Source organism: Scyliorhinus canicula, chromosome 18 (genome assembly GCF_902713615.1).
Source record: "Scyliorhinus canicula chromosome 18, sScyCan1.1, whole genome shotgun sequence".
NCBI lineage: Eukaryota > Metazoa > Chordata > Chondrichthyes > Carcharhiniformes > Scyliorhinidae > Scyliorhinus > Scyliorhinus canicula.
The window spans coordinates 71532754-71559194 of record NC_052163.1 but is presented as its reverse complement, the minus strand read 5'-3'; positions in this window follow the sequence as shown (position 1 = coordinate 71559194).

Genomic DNA, 26441 nt, shown 5'->3' with positions numbered 1-26441 from the left:
TCACCCTGGGGTGATGTTACACACACCCAGGGAATGTGGAACAGGGTGGTTAAGGGAGAGGGAGGAAGGAGGGGAATTGGGGGGAGGGTGTCAAAGCAGGGAATGGGGGAGAAGGAGGGATTGGTTGGGGTGGGGGTGAGTGACAGACAAAGTCTTGTCCTATGAGTAGTGGGAGTCGATGAGGGCCTCCCTGGTCCTCCAGGCATATGGAACCCTTGCTGCCCAGCGCCTGTCCTCCTTGCCCTGGCTCCTCCTGCGGGTTCTCCCCGGGCTCGTCCACCTTCCTTTCCTGTTTCATGTTCTCCTCCTTCTCAGTCGAGGCCTCTTGTCTGTCCTCTTCCACCGCCAGCATGTCACCCTGCTGTTGTGCCAGGTTGTGGACGATTCAGCAGACCACCACAAAGTGGGAAACCCCCTGGGGGTTGTATTGCAGGGCACCACCAGAGTGGTTCAGGCAGCGGAACCATATTTTGAGCGGTCTGCTACACCACTCAGTGACAGCACGGGTGGCAATCGTCATATCAGGTCTCTGCCTTCACCTCTGGCCTCCATACTGGCGTCATCAGCCAGGACCTCAGTGGGTACCCGTTTTGCCCAAAGAGCCAGCCCGTCATCCTGGGGTGGTCGTCGAAGACGTCGGGGAACTTGGAGTGTCTCAGGATGTAGCTGTCATCCACACTTCCTGGGAAGCATGCACACACGTGCATGATCCAGAGGTGGTCGTCACACAAAAGATGAACGTTCAGGGAATGGAACCCCTTCCTATCAATGAAGGGCACTTCCTGATGCCCGGTACTTGCAAGGCAACATGCATGCCACCAGCTACCTTTTGTACTTGGGGCATCCTACCAAAAGCAGAGAATCCTGCAGCCAGGCATCTAGGTGGACTTGGTCCAGCTGACAGTTGATATTGTCTGTTTCCCGGCAGACAGGGCATCTTCGACCTCACAGATACAATTGTGGGCTGTAGCTTGGGACATGCCACACAAGTTCCCACTCGAGCCCTGGAATGGACTGGTTGCACAGAAGGTCAGAGCTGCGATGACCTTCACGGCCACAGGGAGCGGGTGTCCATTTCCTCCACGGGGTGCAAAGTCCGTGAGGACGGGCACAGGTGCTGCACTCTCCCTTTGTTGAGACGGAGTCTCCTTTGGCACATGCCGGAAAGTCATACTTACGCAGGTCATACCATAAGAGAGAGAGTACATCCTTTCCCCCTCTCCAGTGCTGGTAGCAGGTCATCATACATCCACACTTTCCTCACTCCAGGCCACAGAAGCAAAAGAGGCAGCAGAAAATGCACAGCCTCCAAATATGAAACATAAAACTGTCAACAGGACACTAAGGGGCTGTTTAGCACACTGGGCTAAATCGCTGGCTTTGAAAGCAGACCAAGGCAGGCCAGCAGCATGGTTCGATTCTCGTAACAGCTCCCCGAACAGGTGCCGGAATGTGGCAACTAGGGGCTTTTCACAGTAACTTCATTGAAGCCTACTCGTGACAATAAGCGATTTTCATTTCATTTTTCATTAAAGTCACCAGCAATCTGCAAAAACATTTCTTCAACACCTTTAGTAAGTGGACTGTTCAGATCAGTCACCTCTCGCTCCCCTCTCTCAGCTCCCAACAGTATGCCCTCAAAGACATGAATAAACACAATATCAGACAGACACAGGGCATGCCAGAAAAAAAAGAAACAGCACCCTTTCTTCCTCTCCAGAGCTGGTAGGGGGTCATCATACATCCTCCCATTCCTCACTCCAAGCCACAGAAGCAAAAGAGGCGCCAGCAAACAAACACACAGATTCCAGGTATGTAACATGGAACAATCAACAGTACAATAAGGTCACCAGCAATCCGTTTCTTCAACAGCATCATCAGGCTGCACATTCAGATCAGTACGCCTCTCTCTCTCCTCCCTCAGCTCCCAGCAGTAAGCCCTCAAAGTTGGGAATAATCATAGTGGCAAGTCACATCAATGCAGAGCACACCAGGAGAGAGAAAGAGCACCCCTTCGCCTCCTCCAACACTGGTAGCAGGTCATCTTACATCCTCCCTTCTTTTTTTCCAGGCCACAGAAGTAAAAGAGGTGGCAGTAAAAATGGACACAACCTCCAGGCAGCGGCAGCAGCATTCAGATCACGTGCCTCTCTCTCTCCCTCCCATAGCTCCCAGCAGTAGAACCTCAAAGGTGGGGATAATAACACCAGAAAGCCACACTGTGTAGAGCACAGCAGAGGAAAGAAAGAGCATACCTTCTCTCTCAGTAGAACTGGTAGCAGATCAGCCCTTCCCTTATTCCAGGACACAGAAGCAGAGGAGATAGCAACAAACAAACACACAGCATTCAGGCATTTGCAATTGCCAGCAGAAGCAAGCAGCAGACACAACCTGCTGACACTTGAGAATATTTTGTTTATTAAACAGTCAACAGTACCTTTATACAAAAAGATAAAAATTATGTACTTATTGATCACAGTAACTATTAACCAACAAGGAAAAGGCAATGTGCCATACGCACACAAGCACCTTTTCACTACAGAATATCGGAATAAACACAAAGCTGCAACACTCCATTAATACAAGGTAAACCAAATACATGGCAAACACCAAACAGTCCACAGTACAATGAAGTCACAAGCATCCAAATCAACCCGGTGTTCTCTCCCCCTCCCTCCAACAGTGTACTCGCATCAGTGGAAATTTGCTTGAGGGTAACGTAACAATACACCAGAAAGTCACACCGAGGCAGAGCACAGCAGAAGAGCGAGAGTGCACTCCTTTCCACTCTTCAGCACTGGTAGTAGGCTCCTTACTCCAGGCCACAGAAATAAAAGGGGCTGCAGAAAACAAAGACCATGACATCAAAGCATTAAACGTTACACGGGCAACAGTACAATAACTCTCTCCCCGTCTCTCAGGTCCCAACAGTGGACTTGCATCAGTGGAAATTCGCTCACGGGTAGTGTAACACACCAGGAAGTCACACCAATACAGAGCACATGAAAAGAGAAAAAGAGCATTTCTTCCCACTCTCCAGCACTGGTAGTAGGTCATCTCACTGCCTTCCTGTCCCTTTCTCCAAGCCACAGAAGCAAAAGGGGGAGGCAGCAGATAAACCCAGGACTGCCAGTGTTAAACAATCAACAATATAATAACTCTCTTCCCTTGCTGCAGCTCTCAGCACTAGACTTGCATCACTGAAAAGTCGTCCGGGGGTAGTGTGACAATGCAGAAGAAAAGAAGCAGCAGCAAACAGGAAATGAAAATGAAATGAAATGAAAATCGCTTATTGTCACGAGTAGGCTTCAAATGAAGTTACTGTGAAAAGCCCCTAGTCGCCACATTCCGGCGCCTGTTCGGGGAGGCTGTTACGGGAATTGAACCATGCTGCTGGCCTGCTTGGTCCGCTTTCAAAGCCAGCGATTTAGCCCTGTGCTAAACAGCCCAACACAGTTTCCAGACAGTAAACATTGAACAGTCAATGGTGCAATTAGGTCATCAGCAATCTGCAAAAGCATTTCTTCAATGCCTTCACCAAGTTGCACTGTTGTGTGTTGCAGAGAGTGAATGCCTCAACCTTGTGCATGAGGCTGGGTTTAATACAGTTAAAGGTGATGCACAGGCCGTACCTGACAATGTCGAGGATGAGCCCGTTGTTTGAGGTGATGGAGGACACTTATGAACAGTGTGGGAGAGGTCCAGCCAACCATGTACATATGTTTTGGTCCTGCCCAAAGTTGGAGAAATTTTGGGGGTTGTTTTTCAGCACCATGTCGGCGATCTTGAGTTATTGAGGTGTAGATTGTTAGCTTTTGCCTGCTGTTCAATAAAGAGTCAAGAGTTCTGCTCTTTTCCCAAGACATGTTTATTTTCCTTGAACACACTCTATCCAAAACTCGATTATCACACCACATCAAACAAGTGCCACCTGCAACCCCTTTACATATCAATGTCAATTATTGGATACTTAACATCAATGAGACATCTAATTGGAATGTCTCTTAACCCATTCCTGACAGTCTCCCTTCCATAGAGAAAAAATAATAATTTGGAAAATATTGGCTTCCCCGAAAAAACAAAATTACAAGAAAATTCCCCCCCCCCCCCCTTTGTTATGTTCATTTTTGGAAGGAAAAAAAACAGTCACGGAAACAGGCACCCTTCATTAGTAATATCCAACGGTTCCTGTGAACTAGCCCCTCTTATCGTAAAACAATCGGACAATTGATAGCTACTGTCGACCCGTTTAATTTTTGCTATCTCCACTCTGTCCAACATCTGCTTTAAACTTGCATTGTTGATCCTTAACGTTTTCTCATTCACACCTCTTGTAGAGTGCACATTTTCCCACAGGGATCTATTGTCAATGTGACACTCAACGGGTATGTTACCCAATTCCCTAATCTCAAAATGTCTGTCAATATCTGAAAGAGATAAAGGGCCATGTCCACTGCCTCTACAAGGCTTAATGTCTCAGCGACCAAAGTGCTTGTGACCTCTCTCCTTATTTTTTTTGTTTCCCACACAAGAGGGCAACATTTACCATTGTTCCCCAAAAGGAAAATGCTAAAACCTCTTGTGTTTGAAACCCCATCACATAAATTTGCATAGGATGCATCACTATAAACTATGAGTTTCAAGTGCCTAAGATCACCTAAAACCGGGAACCTCAAAACGCACTCCTGCTTTTTTAGATTGTCCAATGCTTTATTTGCTCTCATTATGTCTTCCACTTTAGGATCATTAATTTTTGTACTCAATTCTTTTTTTATTTTTTTATTTAGAGTACCCAATTATTTTTTCCAGTTAAGGGGCAATTTTAGCGTGGAAAAATCCACCTAACCTGCACATCTTTGGATTGTGGGGGTGAAACCCATGCAAACACGGGGAGAACGTGCAAACTCCACACGGACAGTGACCCAGGGCCGGGATTCGAACCCGGGTCCTCAGCGCTGTAGGCTGCAATGCTAACCACTGTGCCACCGTACTGCCCCCTTGTACTCAATTCTAAGACATTCTGGTCCAGTCTGGTCCAATTCTAAGTCTGGTCCAGTCTGTCTACCTAACCAATTCAGTTGCCCAATTAAACTTCGCAGTTGTTCTTTTACTGTCTTTGAAACCACCGGGTCTTTTTGTGAAATCTGACCACAATGAATTGCTATTGGATTGATACACTCCAAATAAGATTGCTGATGTAAAGTTGCACCTAATTCAATCTGTCCGGTTTCCAGTACAATATATTTAAATGCACCGGAAGCCTGACTTCCAACCCTGAATTCTTTCCTCAACCCAGAGATTACAATAGCTTTGAAATCACTAGTCCCACCCCACAAAAAATCATCGACATGCATCATAAAGATGCCAGAAAGATTTCCTTTATAGTGCCAGTAAAACATTGCCGGATCTGCTTTCAACTGGCATCAGCATAACTTTAACAAAGCTGACCTTACTGAAAATTCCAGAGTCTAGACACATCATTTAATCTATATACACATTTGTTCAGCTTCCAGAATACCTCTTCTGTGTTTGCTGCCTCTTTAGGAGGACGGAGAAAAATGTCTCTCTGAAGCTGATGTCCCTGCAAAAATGCAGCTTTTGTATCTATAAATTTGCATTGCCATGAATTTCTGGCTAATAGAGCCAAAAAGATTGTTTAAAATAACCTTTCCTGCCAAAGGTGAATCTCGATCTTCTAATCCCCTTGCCACAAGCTTGGCCTTTGCCTTATAAGTTCCATCCAGAAGAACCTTTTCCGTGCAAATCTATCTGTGGGATAATGCTCTTTGTCCCCAATCCGGTACCTCCATGTATACCCAAAATTCACTCCCAACTATGCAGTTCTTGCTGTTTGGCACCTTTGATAACTTTTTCATCTAATTTATTGGAGGCCACCAAAATCTCACGAACATGTGGGCTTCTACTCCTAGTAGCATTCATTGTCTTACCCATATTCCGAGACCTTGACAAACTATGTCCCCGATCCCGCCTGGTACCTCGTTCTGTACTGTTCCTGCTGTGGGATGTCCTTTCAATAGTTCTCGACCTTTTCCTGTGAACCTGTTCATTGTCCGATTTGCTATCTGAACTGGCACTGTGTTTCTGTGCCCTCCATTTTTGAACTTTGTGTTCCCAATCCATTGTCTTAACACCCTCCCCTGTATGCTGTACATTCAACTAGTGTTTATACTTTACAGTGGCCTTCTCTACTCTACTAATAACAGTTGCCTCCTTCAATTGTCACTTTTGTACCAACTTTTGGCAGTTGTCCTTTTGGAAAAATGGCCTGTTCTAATTAATCAGAAGTATTTTGTTCCTCTACAGAAACCCTGTTTATATCAGTTAACTGGATCTCATAGTTCTGTAGCACTTGTGTACCAGATGACCATGGTTCCTCATCATGTTCGTCTGCTCTGTCTAAATTTGAAAGTTTGTACTCTGTGTCCATTATCCTTGATGAATGTACCCTCATAGTCTGATTGCCATGTTGCAAAACAATTCTTTTTCCATCTATGCCTATGATCTTTCCTGGGCTTTTCCATTCATTAAAATTGTCTCTCTTATAGTATACTATGTCTCCTTGCTGAAAAGCGGTATTTGATGGTCATACATTATGCCTTAAAGCTCTGTGAATTCTTTCAGAGACTTCTGCATCCAAAAAAGCTTTTCTACTGCTATGTAATGCATTTAAATGTTCAGCATAGGCAGAACTAATTGTAGTCCCTTCCCAAGCTGGAGGCTGGTCATCCAAAATGGATGGGATTTTAGGATTTCTACCAAACACTAATCGAAAGGGACTATAGCCCCCAACCATCTACAACAAATTCTTTGCATGTACCGCCCATGCTAAGGCTGAATTTAATTTGCAATTTGGTCGGTCTGCCAAAATTTTCCGGAGCATATTATCTATTACAGCATGATTTCTTTCACACACACCATTACTAAATGAGCTTTCCACAGCTGTATTCATAACTGTGATACTCACGTTTTCACACATATCCCTAAACTCATCATTAGCAAATTCTCCCTTGCTGTAAGGAATTATGCCAGTGGGCCCATTCCTGTACCTATCCATTTTTCCATGACCTGATCCAGGATTACTCTCTTTTCTTTACTACATACAGTGGTTGATTGACTAAATCTGGTCACTAAATCTACAAAATGCAAAAGATTGTTAGCTTTATCCCAGATCTTAAGGTCCATGGGTACAACATCGTTAAAATCCCTGACCAAAGGTAGGTTTGCTAACGGTCGTGATGGTGTCCTTCTGTACTTCCTACAAACCTCAAAGCGATCACTAACCTAATCTGTCAGCTTAGTATAGTCTTCATCCCTTACACCTGCATCCTTTAATACATTTTTCAGCCTCTGAGGAGATGGATGCACAAATTACCTATGCAGTTTTAATACAACAAGGTTTTTATCAGATAAAGCCCCATTTCAGCTGCTAATAACACATCCTTAACAACTGCACCTGAAATATTATTTGTCCACCGTCTTTCCAAAAACTGTTGCCTTATCCAGTTCCATATCCAGTTTCATGTGTGCTTTCTTCATCGATGATTTGCTCAGAAGCAAAGGTATCTCACTTGATACAGCTCTGTGCTAATGAAATGATTCACTCCAGCAATATTGCACTCTTTTCAGCGACTTCAGTGTACTTTCATCGCCAAACCTGAAACTTGTGAAACTTTTAAATTCCTTACCGTTGTTACGATTTTCAGCATTCAAAGAGTCCAGGTAATATTTTAACCATTCAATTCCACACACAATAGATGTGCAGCCATTTCCAATACAGCACAATTGAAGGATTCTGCAACCAACACTCTCATTACTGGAGTAAAACTCCTCATTAATAGGACAATGAAAATGAAAATCGCTTATTGTCACGAGTAGGCTTCAATGAAGTTACTGTGAAAAGCCCCTCCTTTCTGGTCGCTATCTTTTTCCTCTTCTGACTCTTCCATGTCATGTGTAGTTTCAAACACTATTATAACGTGTTGGACAGTTGAAAGCATAATGATATTTGGAGTCAAACCGAAGACATTGATTTATCATACCCTGGAGTTCATTTTCCTATTACCATTCTCCATGTCCCTCCTCCTGTTTTAGGTTTTAAATGGGTTTCCGTCCTCATACTTTCTGGTTCCGATCTCCTTCCATACTCTCATAACTTGTTTGTTACTGCACAATCTCGCCATCTTGTCAGTAGTGTATCTTCCACAGTCTGCTTTATTGCTGACTGACTCATTTGTGCCATAAGAGCCATAGGAATTGAATGTTTCTTGAGGGAGGAAACTGGAGCACCTGGAGGAAACCCACACACAAACAGGGAGAACATGTAGACTCCGCACAGACAGTGACCAAGCCAGGAATTGAACCTGGGACCCTGGTGCTGTGAAGCAACAGTGCTAACCACAGTGCTACCAGTTCCCTATTGCATGACAGGTGTGACATGTACAGCGAAATTTAACTACATCCTCATGCAGTCCTGGCCAATAAAAATGTTTTTGTATTTTTCCTTGAGTGATCCTTACTCCTAAATGACCCCCTACTGGAACCTCAACCGCTACCCACAGAACCTCCTTTCTATAACCCACCAGTAATACCACTTGATAAACTTCTGCCCAATTCTCATCTGACTAAATATGTAAAGGTCTCCATTTCCGCATTAATATTCCGATAGAGTCTCAGATTTTATTTCTGCATATGCTTTCTGATACAAATGCTGTATCTCTGAATCATTCTGCTGTAATTCTCCCAACTTTCTTGAACTAAAGATAGTCACTTAATCCACCACCTGCTCTTGTTCTCTGTCAACCATCTGGTCACGGATTGTTTCTGATAACTGAAACTCAGCCACACTATCTGCACTCCTCGAGTTCTCTTCTGCCTGTCTGAACTTGAGGCTGTGTGATCTTGTCACCACACAATCAGGAAATACACGTGACATGCTTCTTGCATTACCTGACTTTCCATTGGCTTATCAACCACAGTAGGCATCACTCCAACCTGTGACCCACCTATACCATTACCCAGGATAAATTGTACCCCTCAAAAATATAATTTCTCTTTTACTCCTACCATCACTTCCCCATTTTTCACTGAACTCTCTAACTGTACCTTATATAATGGCACACTACTCCTTTCACCACTAATTCCACATATTACCACTTTTTCTGGCAACACTTCTTCCGACCTTCTATCTCCATATCGCTCACCATTGAAGGTTAACTTGCTCCTGTATCTATTAAGATCTTAACCTCCTTCCCTACTCCACCTTGTGCACATAAGCAAACCTTACCCCTGCAAATAAAATGCTTATCCACCAACCTCTGAACAGGCTGTATACTCTTTTGCACCTCTCCCACTGGAAACATGTTTTTACCCCCACTTTATTAAATCCCACTGGCTTATGTTGTTTCAATAGGTCTGCCTTCCTAACACTTTTTTTAAACTGCCAACACTGAGACTTTAGTGTCCAACTGTATTACAAAGAAAACATTTAAATGTTCTTATCTCTCTTCCACTAACATAGTTTCCTTTTTAACCTGAGGCAAATTCTCCTTAATATCTCCTACTAGAATTGCTTTGCCTTGACCACCTGTGGATTTTTCATTTCCCCAGTTTCTAACCTTCACAGTCTGAAATTTATGTCAACAATGAAACCTTAATTTATGAACTAATTCAAAATCATGTGGCGTTTCTGCAGCCACTTAAGCAATTTTAACGCTTTGCTCTTCCACATGAATTCATACTACTGCAGGAAACGAATCCTTAAATTCCTCCAAAATAATCATTTCACTAAGAACGTCATGCTCTTATCCACCTATCAAAATTACCTTGTTTAATTCTAGAAATTTTAAAATCCCGAAACATATGTTAGGTGAATTGGACATTCTGAATTCTCCCTCAGTGTACCCGAACAGGAACTGGAGTGTGGCGACCAGGGCATTTTCACAGTAACTTCATTGCAGTGTTAATGTAAGCCTACTTGTGACACTAACAAAGATTAATTGAAACCTGGTTTTCAAAACTTCTGTCTGTAGGCTTCTGGCCTAGTTCATATGCATTGAAAATGGCTTTTCACACCTCATCATAATCCTAGATACCTCCTCTGATGGTGACGCAAACACTTCACTAGCTCTATCTAAATAATTTAATTGAACAATACCCCCATAGTCTTTGGTGAATTCAATTGCTTAGCCACTTTCTCAAATGAGATAAATAAAGGCTTTGACATCTTTCTCGTCAAATCTGGCAGTTCTTGAATATATTTAAACATATGGGGCAGGGTTCTCCATTCCACCAGCCCCTTTTCCCGCTGCGGTGCACCCCCCGCCGGCAGCGGGATCCTGCATTCCGGCAGCCGCCCAATGGGGTTTCCCATTGTGGCCATCCCACGCGGCTGGGAAACCCACGGGCATGGGTGCGCTGCCGGCGAAGCGGAGGATCCCGCTGATAGTTTTGGACTTTTTCTCTTTCCTCTAATCTTTCCTCAGCTTCTGCCTTTAATTCCCACATTTTTTGTTGATGTTCTTTATGCAGTTCCAGTTTCTGAAGTTCAAATTCTCTCTTTTCTTCCTTTGATTCTCTCTCTTTTTTCCTTATCCCTTTCTTCCCTTGCTAACCTTTCCATTTCCAGCTCAAATTTCCTTATTTCTTTCTGTTTATCTGTTTCCTTCATTTCTAATTGTTTCACTTTTAATTGCATTCTAGCTAGTTCTAAAGATTCAGGCTGTGATTCCAGCAAATTTAAATGCTGAGCTGTATTATCTGCACCTTCCTCACCCTTCAGATAAACACAACTGCAGCCTGACTGCCACACACAAAAGCTTTGTTTTAGCCACACTTTGTAAACCAGCCCGAGTGGTCTCTTTCATATGCAAAAAATTTGTTGCAACTGGAAAAGCCATTTCCCAAGTCACTCCTTAATTAAACTTCAGCACCTGCAAGAAAGCATCAGTTCTACACACATTCACTGTCTTTATGTTCAATAATCCCAAACTGAACAAGGAATTATACTTTAAAAACCCTGTAAAGAACCCCTAATTTTATTACAATCACGGACAAGCCCCCAATTTTACTTTGATCACAGCCCAGACCCCAACAGTTGCTAGGATGCTGGACAGAAACCTCAATATTTTATTTAATTTGTAAGACTGCGAGGAAAAGTTACTTCACAAATAGGGATATGGTATTTTAAAACAAACATTATTAATAGCCCAGGATTAAAATAACTTTAATATAATAAAGAAATAGCTTATAATTACCAGCAATGCAATGCTTACTAATGAAATGGAACATCCCTGAACACCTTTTATCTCTATTCAAGCAAAACCCATCTCAGGTCAAAATCCACTTTCAAATATAGACCCAAGAATGCTTGTTTAATACAGATATCTTGGATACCCTGCTTGGAGAAAGATATAATCTTCAGGAACCAGCTTGCAGATTCTTGTCTGTCTCAAACTTTTGTTTTACCTGCCAGCCTTTCAGAAAGTGCCGCTGTTCTGATCAAAGACAAATCTACTGTTTTGAAATAAACTACCCCTGTTCACAGACAGATCAAAAATAAACTTCAAATCTGAAAACTCAACAGCTGACTGCTTCAGTCCCAGCTCCTCCCATTAAGCACATCATTTTACTAAGGCCAAACGCAGTGTCTATAATTATCTACTCCCCAGAGGAATTCTTTATCTAAACAAAATTCCAACTTTAATATGCTTTAGTTTCATCTCTGTAGCAACTCGTCTTGTAAACCAGGATTTCTTACATTGCTACAGCAGTCACACACTGGATTATCCACTTGGCACTTCTGGCTGAAGATTGTAGCAAATGTTTCAGCTTTATTTTTTGCATTGATGTGCTGGCCTCTTTCGTCATTGAGGATGGAAATATTTGTGGTGCCTTCTCCTCCAGTGAGTTGTTTAATTGCTCACCACCATTCATGACTGGATGTGGCAGGACTGCAGAGCTTAGATCTGATCCATTGGTTGTGGAATCGCTTAGCTCTGTCTATCACTTGCTGCTTATGCTGTTTGGCATGCAAGTAGTTCTGTGCTGTAACTTCATCAGATTGATATCTCATTTTTAAGCATGCTGGTGCTGCTCCTGGCTTGCCCTCCTGCACTTTTCATTGAAACAAGTTTGATTCCCTGGCTTGTTGGTAATGGTAGAGTGGGGGATATGTCAGGCCAGTGTGGTGGAATACAATTCCGCTGCTTCTGATGGCCCACAGCACCTCATGGATGCCCAGTCTTGAGTTGCTAGACCTGTTTGAAATCTATTTAATTCTTCACAGTTGTGTAACAAACAGCACAGTGGAAGGATAATTTTTTTGATTCCACGGGATATCAATGCGAAATCAGGACTTTGTATTGTGGTCACTCCTACTGATTGAGCAATATTAATGCGTTTGAATCTTTGTGAACCCTCAGCTGTCTCTATCATCACACATCTTTTAAAGTTGTACCATTTATTTCATTTGTTTTTTCTTCATAATTCCTACAGTAAATATAGAACTGTATGAAATTGTACTTGCCAGCTATCTTTGTCTTAACCTTAGTCTATGCCGACTTGCTTGTCTGTCGTATTTCTTATCCTACTGCTCCTATGATAGCAAGTGCATAACACGTCATAATCCAGAGATTATCAAATCTGATGCCCCATTATTTAGGTTCCGCACTATGCCCAGGATTATCCCCTACCCGGCGGGGCGGGGGGTCCCGGTGTGTTGGAGTGGCGTGAACCACTCCGGCGTCGGGCCGCCCTTCCGCACATTTAGGGGCCAAGCCCTCATATTGAGGGGCTCGGCCCGCTCCTGAATGGCTCCCGCTCTGCCGGCTGGCGCGAACGGCCTTTGGCGCCATGCCAGCCGGGGCCGAAAGGACTTCGCCGGCCGGCGTAAGTCCGCGCATGCACCAAAGCATCAGCGGCTGCTGACGTCATACCGGCACATGCGCAGGGAAGGGGGTCTCTTCCGCCTCCACCATGGTGAAGACCATGGCGAAGTCGGAAGAAAAAGAGTGCCCCCACAGCACAGGCCCGCCCGCCGATCGGTGGGCCCCGATCGCGGGCCAGTCCACCTTTGGGGACACCCCCCAGGGTCAGAACGCCCCGCGCGCCCCCAGGACCCCGGCGCCCGCCCGCGCTGCCAATCCCGCCGGTCAGGTAGGTGGTTTAATCCACGCCGGCGGAAGAGGCCTGTCAGCGGCGGAGAATCGCCATGGGGAGCCCCCCGACCGGCGCGGCGTAGCGCGATTCCCGCCCCGCCGAATCTCGGGGGATGGAGAATTCGGGACACGGCGGGGGCAGGATTGACGCCGGCCCCGGGCGATTCTCCGACCCGGCGGGGGGTCAGAGAATCCCGCCCTATATCATGGAACTTTGAATGCAAGAGGGCAGCACGGTAGCATTGTGGATAGCACAATCGCTTCACAGCTCCAGGGTCCCAGGTTCAATTCCGGCTTGGGTCACTGTCTGTGCGGAGTCTGCACATCCTCCCCTATGAATCTATAAACACAATCTGACAATCCTTTGGATGTCTTTGGAGCACCCGGAGAAAACCCACGCAGACACGGGGAGAACATACAGACTCCACACTGACAGTGACCCAAGCTGGGAATGGAACCTAGGACAGTGCTAACCACTGTGCTGTGCTGTTGAAAACTCACCACTATTCTTAGAATTCCCCCTATACCAAAAAGGGCCGACATTCTAAATGGTGAACAGGGATTCTCACTCCCTGACTCCGATGCAGGCTTCGGTGGGTGTTATTCAGGTCAAACTATATTTTCAAGTTATCCCCCGGTATAACCAATACCTTCACCGAAGATTTCATCTACTTACCACTTAGTAGCATCGAATCTGGGTCCCGCATTGCTAAGTAAGTAAAGTAGACTTAGGAATAAACCACTGTTTCAGGTTAAATTAAGTTATTTTATTATTATATTTTTATCTTTTATCTTATCTTTCCCATGACCGAGCTGGCTGTAAGCTGACTCTGCTTCTCTTGTTCCTTCTCTCCTTCTCTCTGAGTTCTGGATCCGGTAGTTCCTGCTCTGGTCTCTAGGTTTATATTCTCTTTCTAACAGTTATTAAGTTTTGATGACCTTATTGTAAAGTAACTATTATTTCATTTTGATTGTAAAAAGTATCTTTGATCTAAACATTCTAATACAACTAAGTATTCATTTTGACATAACCTCACCTCTCAGGTCTCTGATTACATTGTTTCCTTTGTGATGTCCAAAGTTCCTTTGTGATATTCAAAAATGCTTTGGTTTCAATAGGTGTTACTTTTAATTCCTGTCATTTCTATAGTTTCATTTTCCAATTGTGTCCCTAGCTCATAACTTTGACTTTGATTTTGACTTTAAATTATGTTTCTCGTAGACTGATAATCTCCAAATTTCTTTTAATTTACTTGATAACGGCAGAACTTCACACTTAGAATTGTCAGCAAATTCAACTGAACCTCATCCTTTCCTTTCCAGCTGTTTACTAAGATAGTTAATTTAAATGAGGGTGTGAAACATTGCTTTTAGCCGTATGCTAAAATCCACTTGGTTAGAACTTAAAAGACCTGCCTGTTTTAAACATTCGTCACCTAATTCAACTGAAACTCTCATCCATGCTTTTCCAGATGCTTACTAAGATAGTTAATTTCAATGAAGGTGTGAACCATTGTTTTTAGCTTCATACAAAATCCTGGGCGGAATTCTCCGACCCCCCCGCAGGGTTTGGGAATCGCCCGGGGCTGGCGTAAATCCCGCCCCCGCCGTGGCCGGAATTCTCCGCCACCCGGGAATTGCCGGGGGTGGGAATCGCGCTGCGCCGATTGCCGGCACCCCTCGGTGATTCTCCGGCCCGCAATGGGCCGAAGTCCTGCCGCTGTCAGGCCTCTTCCGCTGATGTGGTTTAAACCACCTCTGTGCCGGCGGGAGCAGGCGGCGCGAGCGGGCCCCGGGTCCTGGGGGGGGGCGTGGGGTGATCAGACGGGGGGTGCCCCCACAGTGGCCTGGCCCGCAATCGGGGCCCACCGATCAGCGGGTGGGCCTGTGCCATGGGGGCACTCTTTTTCTTCCGCCGCCGCCACGGCCTCCACCATGGCAGAGGAAGAAGAGACCCCCTCCACCGCGCATGCGCCGGTGGTGACGTCAGCGGCCGCTGCGCTCCGGCACATGCGCGGACTCACGCCGACCGGCAAAGGCGTTTCGGCCAGTCCCGACACCGGGCGGCGGGCGCCAAAGGCCATTGGCGCCAGTCGGCGGAGCGGGAGCCATTCCGACATGGGCCTAGCCCCTAAAGGGGAGGCCCGAAGCCGGAGTGGTTGGCGCCACTCCGCTACGCCAGGACCCCCTGCCCCGCCAGGTAGGGGAGAATTTCGCCCCCTATGTGTTGTTTGGGAGAAGGAATCTGCATTTTATAATGCTGCTCTTTGCAGTTGCTATTAACCCTTTGTGGGATCTTTCCCTGTATCCGCTGATGTTTCTCTCATGTTTCAAATGACACATCTTTTCATATTTTCAATTACAGTTGCCACGCTGCCCTATGGGACACTAAGTAGTGTTCCTGCCTCTGAGCTTGAAACTGAAGATTCAAGACCCATTCCAGGACATGATGGAAAAGCAAGATTCATTAATATTGTGGCCAAAGAGATTAGAATATCAAATTGTAAAGTCTTCCAACGTATATTAATGACAGGCGGGATGAGTGGGAGTGACCCCTGGTTGGACATGTGCTGGAAAGAAATTGGAGTTGGGGGGGGGGTGGGGCGGGGGACAGTTGACTGAGTTAGCTGGACAGCTGGTGTGGATCAGAGTAGTGCTAACAGCATGAGCCTTGATCACTGATCTGGCTGAGATGGATTTGGAAGCTGCCTCCTTGTTCTGCCCACAGTGGCAGATATTCTATAAGTATATCAATGGGAAGAGGATAACCAGGGAAATAGTAGGGCCCATTACGGACCAAGGGAGCAATCTATGAGTGGAGCCAGAGGACATTGGTAGGGTGTTGAATTAATACTTCACAGCTGTCTTCACCCAAGAGAATGAGGAGGTAGGTATGGAACTCGGGGAGAGAGACTGTGAGGTTCTTCAGCAAATTGTCATAGGGAGTGACAAGGTGGTGTTGGCAGGCTTAAAAGTGGATAGATCACTAGGTCCAGATGAATTGTCTCCCAGGTTGCTATTGGAAGCGAGGGAAAAGATTGCAGGGGTTCTGACCCAAATTTTCTATTCCTCTCTGGCCACAGGGGAGATACCAGAGGACTGGAATCAAAGCTAATGTGGTCCCACTATTTAAGAAGGGTTGTAGAGATTGATGTGTTGGGTATGCTGGGTCTGCGAGGACTGCGTTTACTGTAGCAGTGAGAGAGACAGGCTTCCAACACTTGAAGAAATGCAACTCTATTTTATTGAACTCTTAACTATCATACATGCTTTAACTGTGGGTTGACACTTTGCTGAGTTGACTTGAGACCTGAGGCTAACCTGACCAGACTATCTTACTACCACATGGTGGATGTTCTAGTTGTTGCTCACAGGCGGCTCTGAGATGCAAGGTTGGGGATAAACTTCCCAAGGAAGTTGACCATCCCTAGGAAGCGGAGGACCACCTTCTTGTCTTCCGGTGTCTTCATAGCATTGATCGCCGACACCTTATCTGCGTCTGGCTGCACACCGAACTGCGAAATATGGTCGCCGAGGAACTTTATTTCTGCTTGACCGAACGAGCATTTGGCTCTGTTGAGTCGGAGGCCATGCTCGTGGATCCTATGGAACACTCGCTTGAGGTGATTGATGTGTTCCTGAGGAGTTGTGGACCAGACAATGATGTCATTGGCGTACACTCGCACCCCCTCGATGCCCTCCATCATTTGCTTCATTATTCGGTGGAACACCTCCGAGGCGGAGATGATGCCAAAGGGCATCCGGTTGTAACAGTAACGCCCAAATGGGGTGTTAAATGTGCAGAGCTTTTGACTGGATGCATCTAGCTGTATCTGCCAAAACCCGTTGGAGGCATCCAGCTTCGAGAAAAACTTGGCATGAGCCATTTCGCTGGTGAGCTCTTCTCGTTTAGGTATCGGGTAGTGTTCCCTCATGATGTTACAGTTCAAATCGATACAAATGCGAAGTTCCCCGATGGTTTTTTGACACAAACCATGGAGCTAACCCAGTCCGTGGGTTCCGTAACCTTAGAAATGACGCCCTGGTCCTGGAGATCTTGCAACTGCTGCTTGAGGTGGTCCTTAAGGGGTGCCGGCACCCGACGTCGTCCATGAACCACAGGTGTGGCATTCGGTTTCAGAAGTATCTTGTATGTGTAGGAGAGTGTGCCCATACCCTCGAAGAAGCTGTGGTATTGTGCTATGATGTCATTTAATTGGGTTTGAAAGTTGGCATCTGGCAAGGCTGATGCCTCAGCGGGCGACATAGAACATAGAACATAGAACAGTACAGCACAGAATAGGCCCTTCGGCCCTCGATGTTGTGCCGAGCAATGATCACCCTACTTAAACCCACGTAACCCGTATACCCGTAACCCAACAATCCCCCCATTAACCTTACACTACGGGCAATTTAGCATGGCCAATCCACCTAACCCGCACATCTTTGGACTGTGGGAGGAAACCGGAGCACCCGGAGGAAACCCACGCACACACGGGGAGGACGTGCAGACTCCACACAGACAGTGACCCAGCCGGGAATTGAACCTGGGACCCTGGAGCTGTGAAGCATTGATGGTAACCACCATGCTACCGTGAGGCCCCTGGAGTGGTGGAGGCCATGGAGTGATAAGCCGGGTAACTCCAGATCAGTGAGTCTTACATCAGTGATAAGGAAACTATTGAAGAAAATTCTGAAGGAGAGACACTGGACGCGATTCTCCAGAAAAATTTCCAAGTTCTGTAGTGAACAGGTATTGCTGCGAGTTTCCCGGCGCTCAGCCCAGCAAGGTTGGCAGCACTATTTAAAGTTAATTGGTCCACTTGACGAAGCCTCTCGCCCCGAATGCCTGATTCATTGGCACCGTGCTTGCCAGCCCCCTACTTATAATGTTGAGCAGCACTTAAGCTGCACTTGCTCAGCCAACTCCAGCCAGCTCGCAATAATGGCGCCGAGGAGACCAGCCCCAAGATTCGGAGATGCTGACCTTGGGAGGCTCCTGGAAGTGGTGGAGGCCAGGAGGGATAATGTGTTCCTCCGTGGGTCTCGGAGGGTAAGTCACATGGCAGCCAGTGCTGCCTGAGTCGAGGTGGCAGCAGCAGCCAGCTTGGGCAGTGTGACCAGGAGGATTGGCCTCCAGTGTCGGAAGATGGTCAATGACTTACACTGGGCAGCAGGAGTGAGTAGACACCAACGTCCCAACCCCAACACCCCAAGGAAGCATCCCCCCAGGCGACCCTAAAACCTCCCTCATCCCCCTCACCATCCAGCACTCCCTCCACCCACCCGTTTAACCCTCCCTCCATCCCAACCCTCCCTTCACACCATCCCACAATTGTGAACTATGCATGGACCCAGGACCCAGGACCCAGCTGGGTCCCAGCCCGATGCTGAGCCTCTGGAGCAGAGCTACCCGGGGCTGATAGGAATGATAGAGACCAACCTGGATGTTCAGAGGGAGATGTCAGCGTTACTCCAGCAGATCGTTAGCCGATTGGAGGAGTCCCAGAGGCTACGGGCGCAGGAGATGGCGGTGGCAATGCATGGCACCGAGGCCAACACTACTAGGTGCGACCACAGTGGACAGCCTGGTGCACGACATGGCACCATGAGTAAAGAGGTCCAAGGCGTTGTGCGGTCGGTGACGGCCATGGCTGAGGGTCTCGGCAGTATGTCTTCCTCACTAGGGATGTGACCCAGTACTAGGCCGACCTTGATGGTATTCTAAGGGACATGTTTCGCTCTCAGATGGGAATGGCTGAGGCGCTGTGGAGCTTGTCCCAGCCTCAGGTAGGCATGGCTGAGGCGCTGCAGAGCATGGCCCTGTCACTGAGAAGCATCGCCGAGGGCGTCAACACGATGGTGCGGACTATGGGGAACAGGGCTGGTCGAGCCAGATGATGCAGGGGCCCGAACCAGCTGCCCCTCCATCCCAATGTGAACCCCAGGGCTCTATGGGCACTAACCGGAAGGGGGGGCCGCTGAGTGACAACCCGGGTCCGTACCATGGGGCGGCGATAGTGGCCACCAGCACTCCTGCGTTCTACCCCCCTGATGAGGCCGCGTCTCGGGGTCAGCACACGGGACAGGACAGCATGGCTGTGCATGTGCCGTCAACAAGTGAGCCGGGGCCCTCTGGCCTCAGAGCCCCCAGAGGACGCCCACCAATGAAGGCAAAGGGACGAGGTAAACAACTGGCTGCCTCCACCTCAGATGTGCATCCTGGGGCGATACCTAGACGTAGTGGTACAGCTAAGAGGACCAGGCACGTTGAGAATCACTGAGGGCACTGGGGTAGGGGGGAGGAGTTAGGTGGGGGGGGGGGGTGATTGGGGGGCAGACTATTGGGAATGGGGTATTGTACAGCACATTAAACAACTTTTTGCACAAACATTATGACCCCAGACCCTTTGCCTGTCTCTCCAGGCAACTCCCACTCCCCATGGCACTCATCCACCCTCCATGGTCATGACACGGGAGCTATGTCCCATTCCCTGGCTGTTCGGATGTTGGCTGCTGCTTGTGCGGTGTTGACTCCCACACAGTGCCCAGGCATCACCATGCTACATGGCCCACTTACCCAGGGAACCCATTTGGCATGTGTCAAGTGCTCACTTATCCACGATTGCTAATTTCCTATTAGCGATTGCCTTCAGCCAGTCGGTGGGGGGTCATGAGTGATCGATGGGGCTGACGGCAAGGACAGATGTTGTACCCGGAATGGCATTGGGATCCAGGGGTTGACATTGTGGTGCAATGGTCCAATTTCTCCCCCACCGCCTCCCCCCTCCAATGCCTGCCCATCCCTGCAGAGGGTCCCCGCCGAGCACTGGGCTGGCAAGCCCAGCGCCCCCGGTCTCTTTGCAATGCTTGCTACTCCCCTCCGTGGCTCCCCATGGAAGATTGATGGATCTGTACTTTTCGTTAATATATTTCTGTGTCGGCGCACATATATTAATTGAATAGAACTTGAGACTGAACTTTAATTGGGTTTTATTATCAATTTGCCACTTTTATTCGTGTGTCTACTGAAGATTTGTTTTCTTGTACAGAATTTTAAGACGTTTCCAACTTATCCCTACAGGAAGCTTAGTCAAAATGATTGTCTCTCGCAATTACAGATAGGTTGAATTCAAAATACATTAACAGTTCAAATCAAATATGCAGAGTACATAGACAACTGCGCCGTTTAAATTAGAATAACAATTTCACAGTTTAAGCAGATAGCATAGCATGATCGCATAGCAAAAAGCATTGTTCTTTAATCCCGATACTTAACTTTTTAAGGGAATTATTATCTGTTATTATCTATGAAGGCTCAGTCCCTTCAAAGCTTTGATTGCTCTGAAATCATCTTTAATCCTTCTAATTTGATTACACGATTTGTCTGTCAATTAATCAAAACGTTATTTTGGTAATCTAAGAAGTTGCTTCAGCAAATTCCTTTCGTGGGGTGACTTCTGTAGTTATTGTAGAATGGTATGCAGTTATCCTGGATACGTAGCTGGATGTCATTCAATTCTTTCTAAGACAAAGAACTATTCATGTTAGTTTCATTTGTCAACCTGACCTTGCCAGCTATAGCATCCTCATATCTGATTCCATTTCAAACAGTCAGCAGTCAGCCATTTTATGCATGTCAAATATGAAATGCAGCAGCTGTAAATCAGCCATTATGATCTCTTTAAATCATTTCTTTAAATTGAACCCTTTTTACAGATACAAAAAGGTTAGTTTCTATCTGTCCCCCCTTTTGATTATTCAAAAGATTAAATGAGATGAATAAAAATAAAATAGAAATTAAGGAAGACATGTGATCGGATTGGTGTAAGCGCGGAAAGGAACTCATTCACATTGGGCGCAATTCTCCGCACTCACGACGGTGCGGAGAATAGCGGGGGTCCTAAATTTTTACGGCCACGCTAGTCTGACGCCCTCCCGCTATTCTCCCCCCCCCCCACGCCCGACTCCCGACACGAATCGCTGCCGCCGTTTTTTTACGGCGAGCAGCGATTCTCAGCTGGCCGATGGGCCGAAGTCCAAGCCCTTTACGGCCGTTTTTACGAAATGCAAACACACCTGGTCTGGCCATTCGTAAAAACGGCCGTAAAGTTCGGATCTTGCCAACCATGGCACCGATTGGCACGGCAGTACCACGGCCGTGCCAAGGGTGCCATGGGCCCGCGATTGGTGGGCACCGATCGCGGACAGCGGGTCTGATTCCCGCGCACTCTTTGTCCTTCCGCCGCCCCGCTGTATCAATTCGCGGGGCGGCTGAGGGGCATCCCGGCCCGCACATGCGCGGGTTTCGCGCAAATGCCGATTATGTCATCCGCGCATGCGCGGGTTGGAGTCTTCCAATCCGCGCATGCGCGGCTGACGTCATGTGACGCATCAGCCGTCGCAAACTCTGGCATGCTAGCCCCGACCGGGGACCAGAATCGGTTCCCGGTCGGGGGTGGGGGGGGGGGGGGGGGGGGGGAGGCTGGCGTCAAACCCGCCCGTTTTTGACGCCAGCCTTACGATTTCTCCCTGTTTGGGAGAATCGCGCCCATTGTCTTTAATGGCTCACTTGTTTCAGAACAACTTTCATCAATGAAGCGGGCAAAGATTTTGCAAAGCGTTACAAACATTCTGGTAATATTACATGTATACAAATAAAATGATTATACAATAAAATAACTGAAGTTGAGTATATGATTTAGTAATAATTGGTAAAATGATTATTAAAATTGATTATGTAATTCAGGAATAAAATTATTAATAATAATTCACTAATAAATGATTAATAATGCAGTAAATAATAAACCAACAGACACTTTCCATTTCAATGTTATTGGCTGGTGGTGCATATGGATTACTATGAACCACGCGGATTGGTGGGGCACTATGGGTAGGCGTGCATTAGCCAAAGTATCTGATCAGCAGCATTAGTACGTAAATGATAAGTCCAAATAAGCAAAATAGGAAAAGTCCCTGAATTATGTTAATTCCTGTGCCACCCAACCATCAGGAAAGCCAACCCCAAAGAGTGTAATCAGAGGGTTGGTCAAATTTTTTAGCTTTGACTTGGATGGGTATTGCTAAGTCTTTGACATCTTCTGAAATATCTGGGAAGTAGGTGCAACACCCTGCACCAAAGCCTGCTGAAAGTGTTAATTTCCCTGCAGAAACAAAAGGCAGCACGGTAGCATTGTGGATAGCACAATTGCTTCACAGCTCCAGGGTCCCAGGTTCGATTCCGGCTTGGGTCACTGTCTGTGTGGAGTCTGCACATCCTCCCCTTGTGTGCGTGGGTTTTCTCCGGGTGCTCCGGTTTCCTCCCTCAGTCCAAAGATGTGTAGGTTAGGTGGATTGTCCATGATAAATTGCCCTTAGTGTCCAAAATTGGCCTTAGTGTTGGGTGGGGTTACTGGGTTATGGGGATAGGGTGGAGGTGTTGACCTTGGGTAGGGTGCTCTTTCCAAGAGCCAGTGCAGACTCGATGGGCCGAATGGCCTCCTTCTGCACTATAAATTCTATGAAAAGGGACGTAGAGTGGGCGGAGAACTTGGAATGATGCCATTTGAGTCTCTCTCTACGTGATTAACATTTTTATCACCCAAATGGACTGAGAGTTAAAATTGAATTGCTGCCAAACTCGCATTATCTTTTGCTTTTGAACAGTCTGACCTCAACATGGATTGCTTTAAAAAATTTAAAATCAGAGTTTCCCATTGCATGAAGTTTAATTTCCTATCCAAACTAATTTTAAATATTTTTTAGAACTAAGAACAATAACTGTTGCTAACTTGCATACAAGGAGATGAAGAATAAATTAATGAATGTGTCGGGCAGCTTCTCTGTACTTGTCCTTATCAACTTGCTCTGAATGGCCTTGTTTTAAGGTTTAAAATTTGCAAAAATGTTTTTTCACAGGCAGAGTTTTGCTTTGAGACACAAGCCTATATTCCAGTAAATGAAAAATATCAAACATTTTTACAGTTTCTACTTTTGGAACGCGCATTTCACACTTTTTGTCTACTGGCACTTGCTGTATTCCTTTTGTGTAGACTGCTTCTCCGGGCCACAAAACGTGACCCCCTCAGGGAGATGTTTCCAGGCTGCCAAAACCTGTTGAGAATCAGAACTGACAACACGTGTTAATTTTGACAATGACTAAGTAAAGCATCTCTCATCAAATGGCAGTCTGCCTTTCGTTCTTCCAAAATTGCTAATGTTGGTTCACGTCATGCTGCGCCCTTTTGGGGTGGATCCCTGAATGAGTCAGGGAGCGGGTCTCAATCATAAGAGTGTGGTGATATGATCTGCATACCTGTCTGCCATTGGGCCAGAACGTCGGCTTACCATTGGCCCTGGTCGGTCATGTGCCTCTCGACCGATTGGCCGAGAGGCTGAGTTAACCACGCCTCTATTAACGAGGTATAAATGGTCAGACGCCTGATGATCGTCCTTTCCATTGTAGACGATCGCAGAGCTGTGTTCTAGTCTATTAAAGCCGGACTTTGGTAAATCACTCGCCTTGCGTACAATTGATGGTACATCAAAGAGTCCATTTTATAGTCATGTAATCTGAACCTCTGTATTTTGAAACAGCATGATTTTGCCAAATGGCCGCCTGTACCACAAAAATAACAAGTACCGGTGTTGGTGTTACCGGAGGAGTAGGAAGAGTCCAAATCCTCTCTGCTTCCTGGAATTCCATTCCAGAAAGCTCCTTTCAAAGTGTTTGAGACCTTTCCTCATAGTCTGTGAGATCCTCCAAATGCGTTTGAACACAGGCTGTTATTTTTTCACAGTCAGTTTTAGGTGGGTTGAATCTTAATACATAGTTTTCGGTTGTTTCTGTCGCTTTAACTTTAAAGTGTTTGCTGCTTAGTGGGTTCAGTTGTATTACACTTCGTCTGCCACTAGGTTCATCTTTTTCATAACTATCATTGTTCAAGTTAACAGGCGTTCTTTGTTCAAAACCTCGTGTAGTGATAACAATCTCAGAGCCTGCTGAAGCTGCCCTGGGAGGCTTTTGAAGTGGGGTTAGCAGAATGTTTTGGTCGGCCTCAGAGTGAGATAGCAGTTCGTTCTCAGGGACAAGGGCCCTTGAACCCGGAACGGACATTTTGGGCGCGATTCTCCGCACCCGCGCCGGTTCGGAGAATAGCGGGCCGCGCATATTTTCCCGGTACCGCCGGTCCGACGCCCTCCCGCTATTCTCCGAACCCCGCACAAACTACACGTCGGCATTCCCGGCAAAGGCCTCGAAAGACCCCCCGACACGACCAGAAGCCCGACTTATTGGCCCCCCGCTATTCTCCGGCCCGGATGGGCCGAAGTCCCGACGTCCGCATGCCATGTTTTCACGCCGGCCAACACACCTGCTTTTCAAGTTCGTCAACCAGTCGTGCTGGCTGATGAGAGCTTCGAGTAGGTGAGCGCACCGCTCAGCGCACTGCTGGAGTCTGGCCACAACGGGGAAGGCATCCCCGAGAACGGGAGGGGGTCCAGAGCGGGGGCGAGTGTGGGAGACGGAGGGGGGAGTGTGGAAGACTGAGGGGGGAGTGTGGGAGACTGAGGGGGGGGAGTGGGGGAGACTGAGGGGGGAGTGGGGGGAGACTGAGGGGGGAGTGGGGGAGACTGAGGGCGGAGTGTGGGAGACGGAGGGGGGAGTGGGGGAGACGGAGGGGGTAGTGGGGGAGACGGAGGGGGGAGTGGGGGAGACGGAGGGGGGAGTGGGGGAGACTGAGGGGGGGAGTGTGGGAGACGGAGGGGTGGAGTGGGGGAGACGGGGGGGGAGTGGGAGAGACGGAGGGGGGAGTGGGGGAGACTGAGGGGGGAGTGGGGAGACTGAGGGGGGAGTGGGGGAGACTGAGGGGGGAGTGGGGGAGACGGAGGGGGAGTGGGGGAGACTGAGGGGGGAGTGTGGGAGACGGAAGGGGGAGTGGGGGAGACGGAGGGGGAGTGGGGGAGACTGAGGGGGGAGTGGGGGAGTTGGAGGGGGGTGAGTGGGGGAGACTGAGGGGGGAGTGGGGGAGACGGAGGGGGGGAGTGGGAGTAGGGGGGGGTTAGGTAGAGAGTGAGCGACTGACTCGTCCAACCCCGGTTACAAAATGTCTGCCACCATGCCATGGCGTGCCGGTCACGAGGACATGGCCGCTGGTTGCCCTGTGGCTTACGGCCACAGGCCACTGACGCACCCGTGAGGAGGACGTAGTTAACTGTCCGTTGGATGCAGAAAGTGACCAGGGGTTAGGCTGCCCGCGTGTCAGCAGCGTGACCAGGCCACCGGGACACACAGGTATCCCGTGGCAAGCGGCTGCCGAGCTGTCGAATAACCTCCGTCTAACATGTCCCGTTTCTCTGCCCCCCACCACCCTTCTGTAGGTTAGCACAATGTCTGCGAACAGAACGGCTATGTTCTGTGCAGTGGTTGGGGCCTCTGCACTGCATTTGGAGATGGAGCATCATCCACACCCACAACCCGCAGTGGATGCAGGGCCAGCTGCAGCAGCAGAGGGAAGGGCCGAGGAGTTGCCAGTCGTCGATCAACATGGGGGGCAGGAGGAGGAGGGGGAGGAGGAGAGAGTGAGGGTGCAGCCACGGCACCAGAGGCGACGACCAAGGCCGAGGGTGTACCGTGTCCGGATCTCTTTCCTAACAACGACGGACATCACCTGCAGGAGGTGACTCCGGCTGAGTAGGCAGACGGTGATACATATCTGTCACCTCGTGGCGCACCTCGCCCCACGTGGAACGGGGGGAGGACACGCGATCCCGGTTGCCATCAAGGTGACGGTCGCTCTTAACTTCTATGCGATCGGCTCCTTCCAGTCTCCGAGCGGGGACCTCTCCGGGATCTCCCAGTCATCGGTCCACAGGTGCATCCGGGATGTGACCGACGCCCTCTATGCCATCGCGGACCGCTACATCACCTTTCCCGAGGACCGAGCAACTCAAGACTCACGAGCTCGTGGATTTGCCAGCGTGGCCGGGATACCGATGGTGCAGGGGGCAATCGATTGTGTTCACGTCCCCATGCGCCCGCCTGTAGGGGACAGGGAGGTGTTCACAAACAGGAGGGGGACATACTCCATGAATATCCAGGTGGTATGCGACCCCCACATGACATTCATGAACGTCTGTGCAAGGTTCCCAGGGAGTGTGCATGACTCCTACATACTGGCGCAGTCGTACATCCCTGCGATGTTTGAGGGACGTCCCCCCCGGCTGAGGGGCTGGTTGCTTGGCGACAGGGGTTATCCGCTGAGGTCT